Source organism: Uloborus diversus, unplaced genomic scaffold (genome assembly GCF_026930045.1).
Source record: "Uloborus diversus isolate 005 unplaced genomic scaffold, Udiv.v.3.1 scaffold_789, whole genome shotgun sequence".
In the NCBI taxonomy this organism is placed as follows: domain Eukaryota; kingdom Metazoa; phylum Arthropoda; class Arachnida; order Araneae; family Uloboridae; genus Uloborus; species Uloborus diversus.
Genome location: NW_026558999.1, coordinates 56,906 through 72,475, shown reverse-complemented (window position 1 = coordinate 72,475; position 15,570 = coordinate 56,906).

The window sequence follows — 15,570 nt, the reverse complement described above, 5'->3', positions numbered from 1 at the left end:
CCAGGAGAGTTTTTCCAGCCCATGGACACCAGCATAGTCCTCGACCCTACCAAGTTTGTGCACAAGCTGAGAGACTGTATGTCATCCTTAAAGCCAGTGCCTACTAGTGCCCACTGCAAACGCAGTCCTTTTGTGCAGAAGGACTTGTTAACGTCGACTCATGTGTTCCTTCGCATTGACTCTCTACGAAAGTCTTTGGAGCCAACTTATTCCGGTCCTCATGAAGTGCTCGCTAGACAGGAAAAGACTTTTCGCATTAAAATCAACAACAAAGAGGCAGTTGTGAGTATAGATCGGCTAAAACCTGCTTTCCTTTGGGTTATACCCTGTTCGCACTGACAAGTTAACCCAGGTTAAGAAGTTTAGTGAGTTATCTTTGGCAACGATTTCGCTTAACCCTCGTTGGAAAGTGAGTTAACTTAACCCACTTTGGCAAACAGGGTCAAGCCTCTGATCTTAGTTAAATCGGATCATGTGATCTCGAGCTGTCGCGAAACTTGTTTACATTTTGCATGGCCGCCGCGCCAAGCGCCTTTAGAGCAATATGGGAAAAGTACATTTTCAGTCTTAAATTTTAAATAATTTTAATTTTTTTCAACTACTGACAAAATATCTACTTGAAATTTCACAATTCAGATCGGCATTTAAGATTGTTGGAAAAGTATTTTAGTGTGTTGGCGTTAATGAACACGATTCATTTTTATTTGCTTCAAGCTAAATGGAAATTTCATATGTCATTTATTTCTTTTTGAATTCCATTCCTTGTACATATTGACAGAAAATTCTTTTCGTTTTTTCTGAAGAAAAGTTTTCATCAAATACTACAATATTCTCCCAGTTTTAAAAGTAACGAAAATCATTTTACAAACCCCCAATTTCTTATTGACGACTGTTAAACATGTATTTATTTCAATAATCCGCCAATTATTTTTAATGCACGTAATAACTTTTGCCAAAACGCTGACATTACTTGCCATCATTTTTTTTAGTACTTTAGTACCGCATATACAGTAGAATCTCATTAATCTGGACTAATGAAGGATACTGGTTGTCCAAATTAATGATAGTAATAGTTAATCAAAATGAACTATTAATTGAGACCAGATACCTATACTGTACACAGTAAAAATTACAATCACCCCCAACTTGCTGTTATTGACACCATAATAAAGGCCTACAAAATACATAGCACATTTTTTCACTTTTTTTTTATACAGTATGTACATCTAAATGACTGTTCGGATTACACGAAGTTCAGTTTAATAGGATCTGGATTTATACTTTATTACATTTTCCTGTAACATGAAAAAGTAGTTGGACGTGCTAGACTATAAAAATTTCTGGCGGGGGGAAAAAATGAGATTTTGAAACACGGTGAAAAAGTTTAACAAACTGAAGGGACCAAAATATATTTTCATGTTAAAAGAATTGATTTAAATTACACAGTACTCTGTCCAGACTACAATATCATTTCATGTTAACCATATTTTCTGTTAAGAGTTTTCATGTTAAACTTTTTTTATTGTCTATCCATAGATACAAGTTGGGGGATGATTCCTAGATTGAAAGTATCTTGATTATATGCCACAGTCGGACAATTTCAAAAGACATATTTTTGTCGCTTTAGACGGAGACTAAATGCTAGGACCCTTAAATATTTTTTAGTGTAATGAAGGAAACCCATCAGCGGAATAACCTTTTCCGTAATCTGCAAGATGCAGCAAACCAAGTTTTTACTGCAAAACCATACCACCTTTGCATTTTCCAGTATGAAATTGAAAACAAGTCATTTTCGGTAAAAAAAAATTCTCTCTTTTGACTCTTTAAAACTTTGATGGTAATCAGGGCTGCCGCTGCCAGAAATGCGGCCCAATGCCAATTTTAATCCTACCCCCCCCCCCATGAGCCCCTATTCCCTAATGCATAATTTTATGCCCGTCTGCTTAATTTAATCTCCCTCACACACGTAAGAACTTCAAAATGAATAGTTTAAAATTGCATTCATATGTGACGTTGCATTGTTTACTTGCTTATAACTGAATATTTAAATTTTAATGTAAATTTTAAAATTGTAATTTGAAGTTAGCATAAAAATATATTTACAAATAGTGTACCTTTATTGTGTAAAAATTGGATAATTTGTCATGTCTGAGGTAAGCAAAGTAACTATGAATTTTCTGTAAGGCGAAGTTGGACGGACCAAGGAAAAAGATCTGATTTCAAAATAAAAAGTTCTTTTTGTAAAAATTAAAGTAAAACACGATTCAGGCACTTGTAAGATAAATCGAAATATCATTGAATGAAGTGTTGAAATTATTATCACACATACATATTACATTTGTCTTTTTCTACCCACCACCACCTTTGTATTCGCTTTTGGCGGTTTAGGTTTATCAGGTTGGTTTTCGCTTCGATCAGTTCTAAGTAGAATACCATATGCAACTCTAGTTTTAAGAAATTATGCCCCCATTGTACTCGAAAACTTTTGCTATTTTTTCGTTGCCCAAGAGTATTTCATTTATATTTATATCATTGAGAAATGGTAATGTAATGCAAGTTTTTTTTTTTTTTTTTTTTAAAGAAAGTAGCATAACCTTTTTGATGGAATTATTAACATTATTATTTGAAAAAAAAACTTTATGACATGCGAGCCCCTCAAAGCTCCGGGCCCCGGTACTATAGGTCCGGTATCCTCACCCAAACGACGGCCCTGACGGTAATTAGGAATATGGATCACACAAAATGTTTAATACCAGAATTTAAGAACATATACTTAATTTAGAAGATAAAAAAATTTGTAAATTACAGTACAACTACAATTATCTGAATCAACCGCACCCCGTTCGGATTGTGAGATTTTTTTGAAAACGGATGTATTTTAATCTACTTACTGTATAAATATTGAAAATCAGAAAAACTACTTTTAAAGAAAGAGCTTTTATTTAATCACTCGTGGTACCAGCACGGCCTTGCCCGTAATAAAAAATTTAAAAGTCTTTTGGTTCGCGTGTGTATTTACAAATAATGTATGGTGAATTTTCTCGCCAGTTGGCTTGTACCCATGTTACGGTTCCACATTATGATGATTTCGTATCTCTCCAATTGGCTTGTGCCCATGTTACGGTTCCACGTTATGATAATTTTGTAATTTACTCGTCCATCTTATGATATTTTTGTTCTTAAAATTGGAATAGAAAAAGAACCACATCGAATTTTCGAAACATCGCTTCGAGGTGCACATCCCCATGCTACAAACCAACTTTGTGCCATATTTCATGAAAATCGGCCACGGTCTAGGCGCTATGCTCGTCACTGAGATCCGGACATCCTCCGGACAGAGAGACTTTCAGCTTTATTATTAATAAAGTAGAAAGATAAAGCTTTTCCTGCCAAGTACTAACGGTGGTGATGTTGCAGAGGGAAGGATAATAGCATGGTGTCGAGACAGAATCATTACTTTGCAAATCGCAACGAGTGCAATTGTTTCAATTAGTCATCATTAGTGATTCTTCATGAAAAAGTACCATTTGTTACTTGTTGGAAACCATTATGTATCAACTTATTTTTAATCACTTATTGACTTGAGAATATTCTCCAATATCTTTTTTCTGTAGGGCAGAAATGGGACAGCGATACATTCTTGCTGAATAAGGGGGAAAAAGCAGCTTTATACTCTTACTGATGCATTTACTGGACCAGCTAGAAAAGCTTTTTTACATTTTATTTCAGAATTAATTCAGTGCTGTCTCAGTCCTCTTAATCTTTTTTTTTGCTATAGGGGTTCTTATTAGAGACGTACCGAGTAGCACTTTGGCCGAGTAGCTGAGTACCGAGTACACGGCCTTTCACTACTCGGCCGAGTTACCAAGTACCAATTATGCTTTAAGAAGAACCACTGACACACATGTGATTAATTTTGAACTTATTGGAATAGTAGTCTAGACCTCCTTGTCCATATAATAGTTTTTAAAACTAAATTCTTGCTGAAATTTAATTACGCATTATATATACAATTTTGTTTGTGTCAAAAATTTTACTAAAAAATTATTTTTAAAATTAAAAATAAATAAATAAAAGGTATGATTAATCAAGTTGGAATAAAAACAAATTACAGTAAAATCTCTCTAATGCGGACACTAGCGGGACAAATTTTTTTGTCCGCAATATAGAGGTGTCCGCAGGACAGGGGTTTAATAATGTTATTTGCATTGGAACTGGGGAATTAAAAATTGTCCGCATAAGACGGGTGTCCGTTAGGAGGGATTTCACTGTATACCAATCAATTATAGTTCTAGTCTGCCAAACATAAATAATTTTTAAAAGCAGATAAAACAAATGTGCAGGAACACTGCAGACACGTGTTTCTGCCCCCCCCCCCCCGTTACAAGGAACGTCTTTTTCAGTGTATAACATGTGAGCTAAAGAATGTAAAGACATTCGACAAAAAAATCCGACTCCTGTTGGATGCCTTTAAATCTACGAGCTCCCATTTTGTGCATTGAAAAAAGAATTCCTTGTAACGCCAAAACAGGTGTCTGCAGAGTTCCTGCACTGTGCTTTTAACGTTGTTTTATTTCCTTTTACTTTTTAAGCAAAGGTATTTTTACATTTTTTATAACTAATTTTTGTTTGCAGCAAAAATCAATTTTTAATATATAAATTCCACATTTTCTATACTTACCTTTTTTTCGTAACTTTTAATAAATAAGTTTTATTAACTTTGGGGACATTAAAATAAAGATTTATTCCATTGAAGCATTACAAACTTCATTATTCTCAAAATTTAAATTTGACTTATATAAATTTTAATTGTAAATGATTGCAGAATATAATGTTTGCTCTTTTTTTTATAAATTTTAGTATCTGTCTCGGACAATATTAAATTTTTTGCAACTACTCGGTATTGGCCGAGTATCTGATCAGAATTTGGCCGAGTGCCGAGTACTCGGCAAATTGGCCGAGTACCGAGTAGTTACCGAGTACTCGGTACATCTCTAGTTCTTATTATCCTTAATGTTTAACGAAACAAGGCACAATGAACGAAATCGATAACGATTTTTCAAATGTTAGATTAAGGGGCATACTCAACTGTAACAGAATTAGATGAAATCAAATACGATCAATTGTACTTACCAATAGCACAGCCAGAAATTTATTTTTCCCCACATAAAAGTAAATTTCTGGCTACTACTGGTCGACAGAATTTGATCAATTCGAACACAATCTAGTTGAATATGCCTCTAAGATAGAATACAGGAACTGAAATATTAAATATTTAACGATTGATGCTGCATTATCTTAATGTATGAAAAATTAAGTAATTTAAGCTAAACATTAAACTAGGAAGTAAAATTCAAGGAAAATGGACTTGGTTAGAATACAGCGAAATTAGCCAGCTCTGGATAATACATACGAAGAGGCAAATGCCATTCACAGGAAATTTTCTAAATTTGCAAAATGTTTTACATTATTGAAACTAATTCTGTATAACTACTTTTTTGGCAAGTGCATGGCCGCAGAGAGCCAAGGCGGGCCCTTGTCAGTTTGGTCGCCAGGTCCCAATAAAACTTCAATAATTTCTCAGATTCCAAACTGGGGCCCTAGTTCTCGACTAGGCGGATATAGCCTCTGGTCGAGCAACAAACGTTGTTCGCAAATTTTGAGATTCTCCCAACTAATTATGTTGAAAAAGGAACAAATATAATTTAAAAAACATGTTAGTACCATTGTGGTACTCTTAACTCACTGACATTTTTGCTGTTGGCCATGATATGAGACTTGGGAGAAGTGCAGCGGGGTTTTGCAAAATGTTTTTAAAAGATACCTAGTTTGAATTGATAGACAGTTTTAAATTTTATCAAGAGCCTGGCTGCAGTCGTACCATTATTTCTGATTTCTCTATCAACTTTAAACAGCAAAGCATGCAACAAAAAATCAAGTAATTTCATTTGTTAATGGACAAAGCTCCTGATCCAAATGTGGAAAGAAAACTTAACCAATTTGAATAAGTCAAAAAGAAATCGGTTGATTTTTGAAAAAATTAGAAAAGAAATGTCGCTTGTTATCATCCGCAGTGTGGAGGAAATCAAAACAAAAATTGAAAACTTGATGAAACTCTACCAGGTTTGTGTCAATATTTGTTTTTTATCTGTGTTTCTTATGTGTTAATTTATTAAATCACATGCATTAATAAATCATTATAATATGACTGTGATTTTTGTTTTTTTCTCTCTTTTGTGCGATGCAAATAATCAATCATGCATAATTGAGGAGAAATAAACTTTTTTTTTTAAATTTAGGCTACCAATTACACTACTACTTTATTTTGCACATTTAAAACGATGAAACATGTATGGAAATCTTACTTTTGCATTTAGTTATTTTTTTATTATTTTTCGCTAAGAATTGGGCTACTAATTATTTAATTCTTTGTTTTTCTTCCTGCATAACACAAAAACGCTTATTCGATCTAGTTTTTTATTATCAATGAAAAAAAAAGAAATTACATGAAAATGAGGAATTTATTTTTCCCATTTTTTCTGTAGTTCACATAATTTTTTTAAGTCTTTTGTATTGATTTCAAATGAATGCAATTCTTGCAGCTATGCTTGATGATCACACTGTTTCAGGTCCATATTAAAATATCTTACCGGTGTTAGGAAAACAGAAAGTGTATATTCAGTGTATGAGTAAAAAACTGTTACATTTCCATTTTTTTAAAGCCTTAAATGTCCACTCCTTAACTCCACATCTTTATTGGGAAAAATAATACAGTATAACGCTATCTTTTTTTCAACTGGTATGCAGGATTTAAAATTTGTATCCTGGCGGCCAATAAACATAATTTTTTCGCACAGGGAAGCATCAAGTTTTTCCCGATGCAAAAATTCTTCATCAGACATTCCACGAACTGTCGTTTTTGCCCAAAGAATTAACACTTCTCAAATTAAGCGAGTGCATCATATTAAGCAGCAAACTTCGAGAAGCAAAACCAAAACAAACTTTAGAATACTCTCGACACCAGTCAGTTTTCTCACTTAAAAACTGGTTCTAGAGTATTTTTAACCCGGATCAGCGGTAGCTAATGCGAACAGTGAGAAAAGGAAAATGGGTTAACTTTAACTCGGATCAGCGGTAACCCGGATCAAATGTTGCAGTGCGAACAGGGTATTACGGATACTGGATCAACCCCATCACCTCCAGTACAACCTGAAAAATTGACTCCGGCATCCTTGGAACTACCTACTAGTGCTCCATCGAAAACCACAGAGGAGTTTTACACCACGCGATCAGGGCGTCGTGTTCGATTCCATAAGTATTCATAAAGCGTTTCGTTGTCACTGGAGGGGGAGTACTGTGGGGATTCCAGGTCAGTGGACTCCGGAACTCCTCTGTTTTACAGCTCCAGTTGATCAGCGCAATCAGTAGCGAACACGCGCGCTACTCAACTCGGCTCAGGAGAGTTAACTCACGTGCGCTCCATCGAAGCGAGGTTGTTCCTGGAGAGCTTGCGACCAGGTGTTTCGCCCGACAGCGAACCTTTCAAATGTTACCTTTTACTGTTTAAAAGTTTTAATGTTTTAGTAGCCTTTGCTCAGTTTTTAATGTTCATATAGATCTTTTATAAAAATAAATAGTTTTAAAGGATAAGCATTCCAGCGTCCTTAAACATATATATGTGTGTATAGAGCGAGAGAGAAAGAGACTAGCAATACTTTATTTTTCTGATTTTTACAAATTGATGGTATTTTAATTGCAGGTAAATCAGAAAACGATAAATCGATATCATATATATATATATATATATATATATATATATATATATATATATATATAAATATTGATTTATCGTATCAATCCCAAAATAATTCTTTTTTATTTATGTCCATAGCGGTGGAAGAAATTTCACGAATAATATCTTAATATCTGCTTCACTTTCCTCTAAATGTCTATTTTCTATGTCATCTTCAAATACCTGTTCAGAGTTCTGTTTCTTATGGTCTTGGTCAGGCATCTACCAGTCAACAAGGAGAAAATATTTTGTCAATCTCATTTAAAGGGTGGTCTCTCCCCACTCGTAAAAGTACACGATTTTCAATGAAACAAAGAGAGTTTCTTTAAAAAAAGTTCCTTTATGGTGAGAAAACCGGGAAAGATCAGACGCCCGACCAAGTAGAACATGCAATGAGAACAAAGATGATTGATGACATAAAAATATTCCAATCGAACAATAGCTGACAAAAAGTCAAATTCAAGCTGGTTTTAGCCGATATACAAAGCAAAAAAAAAAAAAAAAAAAGCAAATAATACAGATTTGCAAGAATCGACATCCTTTTAGAGGTATTTGAAGATAACATAAAAAATAGACATTTAGAGGAAAGTGAAGCAGATATTGTTCATGAAATTTCTTCCATTGCTATGGACATAAATAAATAAATAAGAAAAAATTATTTTGAAATTGAAACGATAAAACGATAAATATATATATATATATATATATATATATATATATATATATATATATATATATATATATATATATATATATATATACACACATGATATCGATTTATCGTTTTTTGATTTACCTGCAATTAAAATACCATCAATTTGTAAAAATCAGAAAAATAAAGTAGTGCTAGTCTTTTTCTCTTTCTTTATACATACATATATACATTCTTATTACATCCTTTAAGTTTTAGCAGATCTAATCTGCATACTGGACACACGTTTTACGCACGAGAAAACGCATAAAATGAGCTACAAAAAAAATTATTTTCTAGAAAACAAGAGATCCCATGCTGTTTTCTTTTTCATGATGTTTTACACATAGCCAGGTACCATAGTATATAAAAGGGTTTTTTTCCTAGTGATGCTGTTTTGAGTTAACTGCGATCAAAAAAGCACGATTTTTGAAAATTTGAAAAATATCAGGGCATTTTTCTCCTAAAAAAATTAAACCTCAAACAAATTTTGTGCTATTTACTCTCTTCATAGTATAACCTTTCAGTATATGTCACATTTTTTCGGAGGGTGGCTTTTTGGGGGGAAATAACGCAGATTAAACTTGTGCAAAAACGGATAAAATCCATGCTTTGCGACCCCTTATCTGAAGAAAGCAACAATCCCCAACCAAAACAACTATGAAGTCATCATCACTAGATACAGTACAACCAATAAATATAAACATAACCGTGAGGTGGTGTTTCTGTAAAGAGCTATAGCGCACTGAAATGCGACTTTTAGAATTTTTCTAAAAAAGCGCTGCAAAGCCTCAAACTTTGGGAATTTTTAACGAGCGAAAGAAAATTTTTGGAAGGCTAAAAATTTCAGAATGTTCACTTCTTATGACCTACTTTGACATATAAAAAAATTAGGAAAATCAAAAATGGTCACTGCTAAAATTTCCGTTTTTTGTCTGAATTTCAAAATAATGGCTCTTAATGTGTTTGGGGGACTACTGTTCTCAAAATAATAGCTTTAGTATGTTAAGAGACATAAATTAAAGCCATTTTCATCGGGAAATTTCCTCTGAGTTAGCCTTTTTCGGTCACGTGACGAAACCAGTGATAGGGCCTTTTATGTAGGAGATGGTGGTCGGAGTCGGAGTCAATCTCATTTTTTGACAAACGAGACAGATTCGGGAGCCGAAGGTTTTTAATTTTAAGAGTCGGAGTTGGAATTGGTCATTTTCCCTTTAAGTCTGCAACTCTGACAATGATTGAACAGTCGGAGTCGAACTTATTTTGAGATAAAAGAGTTGGAGTCGGAGTCAAATTCCTAAGAGTCGGAGTCAGTCATTTTTCATCCGTGTAAAATTTTTTTTATAAAGCTGCGAAGTCAGAGTCGAAGTTGGGGAGTCAGAGTCCGACTAATTTTCGGGCACATGAGTCGGAGTTGGAGTCAGGTGCCCCAAAACTCTCAGAGTCGGAATCTGGAGTTGTCCGTCAAGGGATATTCCTAACAAAAGTTGTTGTAAGTAAATCTGCCTTTAAGTTCGGAATCTACATTGACCTTCAGTTTTCCCCGTAGGCGCTAATGTTAAGGGATTTGAACTGTTCAAAATTGAACAGAAAATTGTTTAAATCAAAAATATATTTTCTATACATGTTCTTCATCAAAAACTTTTTCTTACGAAGTGTTTTGAAGCGAATCCGCCATTAAGTTCGGGATTGCCTTGAATTTCCCCGTAGGTACAAATGTTCATTTTTTTTTTGAACTGTTCAAAATAGGACAAAAAATTGTTCAACTCAAAAATTGAGACATAAAAATAAAGTGTCCTTGCCAAGATCTTTCGAACAAAAAAATTTGTTCGAATTGGACTGTTCACTCAAACGTTATTAGGGGGGGGGCAGACAGACAGAGACCGACAGATATTTTTCCCTACTATCATGCCCTACTTTAAAATTTTTAATTTTCGATATTTATTTAATTATTTTATTTCTTTTTGATTTTTTCTTGTTTTTCGCGGTATTTTTAGGATGCATTAAGCCTTCTTTCATGTTTTTTCGTCTTTCTCTGACTTTTACGGGGAAAGTAGGCTAAAAAAAAGTTTTATCAATGAATTAATTTAAAAAAAAAAGAGAAGAAAAATGAAAGTACCAGTATATTTATGAGGAAAAAAAAAGAAAGCCTAGCAAATACATGAAATACACCGCCAACTCAGTCAATTCCAGCAGAGGTTTTCAAAACCTGAAAAGTCAAATGCAAACGTTACAGTTGTTGTACTTCTTCAAGTTCCACTCAACCTAACTGGATGTTGCAACTTAACATAATCATTCTCATCTACTACACATTGTCAATTTGTTCAGAAAAATTAAGTTAATTAAGCATATACTATCTTTCCGTTTTAAAAACTTGGTTAAAACTGTGGAAATCCAACTTTGCATTCTATTTGAATTTGACCTACATAATGGGTAAATCTCTTTTTCGTTGTAAATTTAACTATGGCATTTTTTTTCTGATTCTAACGAGGGTCATCTATTTCAACTGCTTCAAGTTCTATAAATAAATACCTTTGTGCTGAACAGAAAAGTTAGACAAACAACGTTAGAAAAAGCACAAATTTGGCAATTGCAGCAGACACGTGTTTCGGCGTTACAGGGAACGCCTTTTTCAATGCAAAAAATAATGAGCTTATGGATGAAAAGACATCCGACAAAAGCCAAGAGCAGACAAGCATGGAGCTGAAAGATAAAAACAGCGGATTAGCCAAACACCAATGACAAAGTTATAAACCAATCAGGAACCAATAGGAATGCAAGTGAAGGCCAAGAGCTTTCTCTTAGGTACGAAACCCAGAAAGAAAGAATTCAATTGGACAAAGATTAAGCCGAAGCTTAAACAAAAAGAAAAGAAATTGTCAGTAACCGTGAACCGCACGAAAGGAAAAGCTGAATGGAAAACCATGAAATAAACTAAACAGAAACAAAAAATATTCGAAAAAAGGAAAAATAAAGATAAATAGAAGAAAATTGGGGAGGGTGGTGTCAATCAAGACAAAAAGGTAAAAATAAACAAAGAAAGATAGATAAAAATGAATGGGAAAAAAGGGGGGAATGGAGAAAGGACAGTATTAAAGATATGGGAGCCAAATGTTGGAAAAATATGGAACTGCACTAAGAGCATTAACTAAGTTAGAACTGTTCCTCAAAATATGAAAGGATTCGCAAAAGTCAAGATATGATGAATTGGGGCATTTTTAGATAATCTGATAAGAGTTAAAATCAAAAGAGTGATTCGAATCCCAACATTGTTGAGCAATACTAGACTTATTTAATTGTTGTTTTTTCACATAATTTTGATGCTCTTTCAACCGAATTTTTAAAGCACGCCGAGTCTGTCCAATATAGGCAAGTTTACTACAATTAATTCTATAAATTCCACTACAATTAAGAGAGTGAATAGTATCTTTAAGGGAAGAGAATAAAAGTTCATTAAAAGGAGAGAACACCACCTGGAATTGGAAACGTTTTAGAATCTTAGCAACCTAATAGCTTACAGATGGAAATAATGGCAAAACAACCAAATTCTTTCTGATGAAGGTTCGGTTAAAAACATTAGTTTGGGATTTACTTGAAAGTTTTTTATAAATGGAATCAATCAAAGTTGGAGGATAGTCTCTATCAATTGCCACAGCTTTAAGATAATTAAGTTCCACTTTAAGAAGTTCCGACGAAGAACAAATATTAATTGCGCGATAAACAAAAGAATTGAAAGCAGAATATTTTTTTATTTGGAAGATGAGGCGATAATCTATAAGGAGGTAAAGGAACAGCAATAGGTTTGCGATAAACAGTAGTGTCCAAACCAATTTCAGTACGAGAAACAAGAACATCAAGAAATGAAATGCAATTATTCCGTTCTTTCTCACAAGAAAATTGGCTTTACTCAGAGCTTCGATCCAGGAAACTAGGAAGCATTTATCGTTTATTGAACGTGAACTTTATGATTTACATCTTTCGGTTTCTAATTCCATTCCCGACTTTAACGTTATTGACAGAAATTCTTGGTCCCTTCGTTCCTCTGATAAACATCAAATTGTTTTGAAAAAGAAATTATCCATGCTTTGTAAATCTTCTCATGTCGTTCCTCTTGATAATTTACCTGTTGTTAATAAGAATGTTGTTGTTAATCTTTCTAGCGTTCCATTAAGCAATTCTCAAATTGAGGCTCTAAAATGTAATGATAATTTTGCTGTGAGTGTTAAACCTTCTTTTTCAAAGCTTATTGCTCCTGTTGAGAAAGCTTTTAAATTTAGTGCCTTAACTTCCTCTCAAAAAGATTCAATTCGGTATCTTATAGCTTCTAATACTGACTTTAACTCGAAAATTTCTAAACCTGTATTTGCTAATACTGTTAGCCGTTCTGTTACTGACTTAGTTTCGAATTCTGATCTGGTTGTTACCAAAGCTGACAAGGGTAGCCAAATTGTTGTTCTTGACAAATCATCTTATGTTGATTTCTTCTGGGCCATATGCTGAAATTTCTATTGGTCCTAGTGATAAAGAGTTAAAAACTATTTCATCTGCTGTCAAGACTGTTAAGTCTATTCCTTCAAATGTTAAACGCTCTGTTGTTCCATCTATTGCTAATTGTGCTAGATTTTATGCTTTACCTAAGGTGCATAATGCTGGTATTCCTTTCAGGCCGATTGTTTCCAATATTGGTACGGCTTCGTACAAACTTGCAAAATATTTAGTCTCTGTGTTTTCTCCTCTTAGGAGTCACAATTTATTTACTATTAAAAATTATGTTGAGTTTGTTAAAGAAATTCATACTTTAGTTCCAAATAATTCTTTTATGGCTTCTTTTGACGTTAACTCTTTATTTACGAACGTTCCCGTCGAGGGTTCATTGTTATGCCTTCGTAGAACACTTTCTGAATTTCATTTCACCAATACGGAAATTGAGGATTTAATTTTTATTACCCGTACTTGTCTTAAGTAATGTTCTTTTGTTTTTAATGGGAAATTTTATATTATGTTAGATGGTCTGGCTATGGGAAACCCACTTAGCCACATTCTTAGTGATATTTACATGCATTATTTTGAGGTTAAGCTGTTCCAAAAATTGCAGTTTCAATTTTATGTTCGGTATGTTGATGATTGTTTTGTTCTAATGAACCAGAATCAGTTTGAGAGTGATGATGTTTTATCTATTTTAAACTCCATTGATCCTCATATTCAGTTTTCTTGTGAGAAAGAACGGAATAATTGCATTTCATTTCTTGATGTACTTGTTTCTCGTACAGAAATTGGTTTTGAAACTACTGTTTATCGCAAAACTTTTGCTGTTTCTTTACCTCCTCATAGATTATCGTCTCATCCTCCAAATCAAAAATATTCTGCGTTCAATTCTTTTGTTTATCGCGCAATTAATATTTGTTCTTCGCCGGAATTTCTTAAAGTGGAACTTAATTATCTTAAAGCTGTAGCAATTGATAGAGACTATCCGCCAACTTTAATTGATTCCATTTATAAAAATCTTTTAAATAAATCCCAAACTAATGTTCTTAACCGAACCTTCATCAGAAAGAATTTGGTTGTTTTGCCATTCTTTCCATCTGTAAACTATCAGGTTGCTAAGATTCTAAAACGTTTCCAATTCCAGGTTGTGTTCTCTCCTATTAATGAACTTTCATTCTCTTCTCTTAAAGATCCTATTCACCCTCTTAATTGTTGTGGAATTTATAGAACTAATTGTAGTTGTAAACTTGCCTATATTGGACAGACTCGGCGTGCTTTAAAAATTCGCTTGAAAGAGCATCAAAATTATGTGAAAAAACAACAATTAAATAAGTTTAGTATTGCTCAACAGTGTTGGGATTCGAATCACTCTTTTGATTTTAACTCTTATCAGATTATCCAAAAATGACCCAATTCATCAGATCTTGACTTTTGGGGATCCTTTCATATTTTGAGGAACAGTTCTAACTTATTTAACGATCTTACTGCAGTTCCATATTTTTCCAACATTTGGTTCCCATATCTTTAATACTGTCCTTCCCTCCCCCCCTTTTTCCCATTCATTTTTATCTATCTTCCTTTGTTTAGTTTTACCTTTTTGTCTCTTGTTGACATCCCCCCCCCCCAAATTTCTTCTATTTATCCTTATTTTTCCTTATTTTTGTATATTTTTTGTTTCTGTTTGGTTTTCCATTCAGCTTTTCCTTTCTTGCGGTTCACGGTTACTGACATTTTCTTTTCTTTTCGTTTAAGCATCGGCTTAATCTTTGTCCAATTGAATTCTTTCTTTCTGGGTTTCGTACCTAAGAGAAAGCTCTTGGTCTTTGCTTGCATTCCTATTGGTTCCTGGATTGGTTTATAACTTTGTCATTGGTGTTTGGCTAATCCGCTGTTTTTATCTTTTAAGCTGCATGCTTGTCTGCTCTTGGCTTTTGTCGGATGTGTTTTCATCCATAAGCTCATTATTTTTTGCATTGAAAAAGGCGTTCCCTGTAACGCCGAAACACGTATCTGCTGTAATTGGCAAATTTGTGCTTTTTCTAACGTTGTATGTCTAACTTTTCTGCTTCAAGTTCATTTGACTTATCAGAACATAACTAATCAGTTGAGTTAGTTTATGTTTATATGTTTGAGGTGTTACTTGTGAATACAAACTCTGAGTTTGGCTACAAGTGCGAGCTGATATTATAATTAGTACCCGAACGACCGAGCCTCGCTCGGCTTGAAAAGTTCTTTTTTTTTTTTTTTTTTGTCAACTCGTGTTTTTCTAAGGTTTGATACTTTTTCAAATATATTTGAAACGCATCACATTAACAAAATATTAAGATTATCTCCAGTCATTGGATATGCTTCCGAAAAACGAGAGATATACATGTAATAACTTCATCAGTATTATAATCATTTCAGCTATAAGAAGTGTACTAATGAATATAGGCCTCCTTTCCCCCACAGTCATCCACATAGGGAAGCTCTGAGCTGGTTTTCATATACATATTTAACGCACCGTATTGCCAAAAAGTAGTTTCTAAGACCAAACTTTGCGAAAATATATATGAAAACATTGCTAGGGCTGAAAATGCGCCGCGATCAACCAAACAAAGAT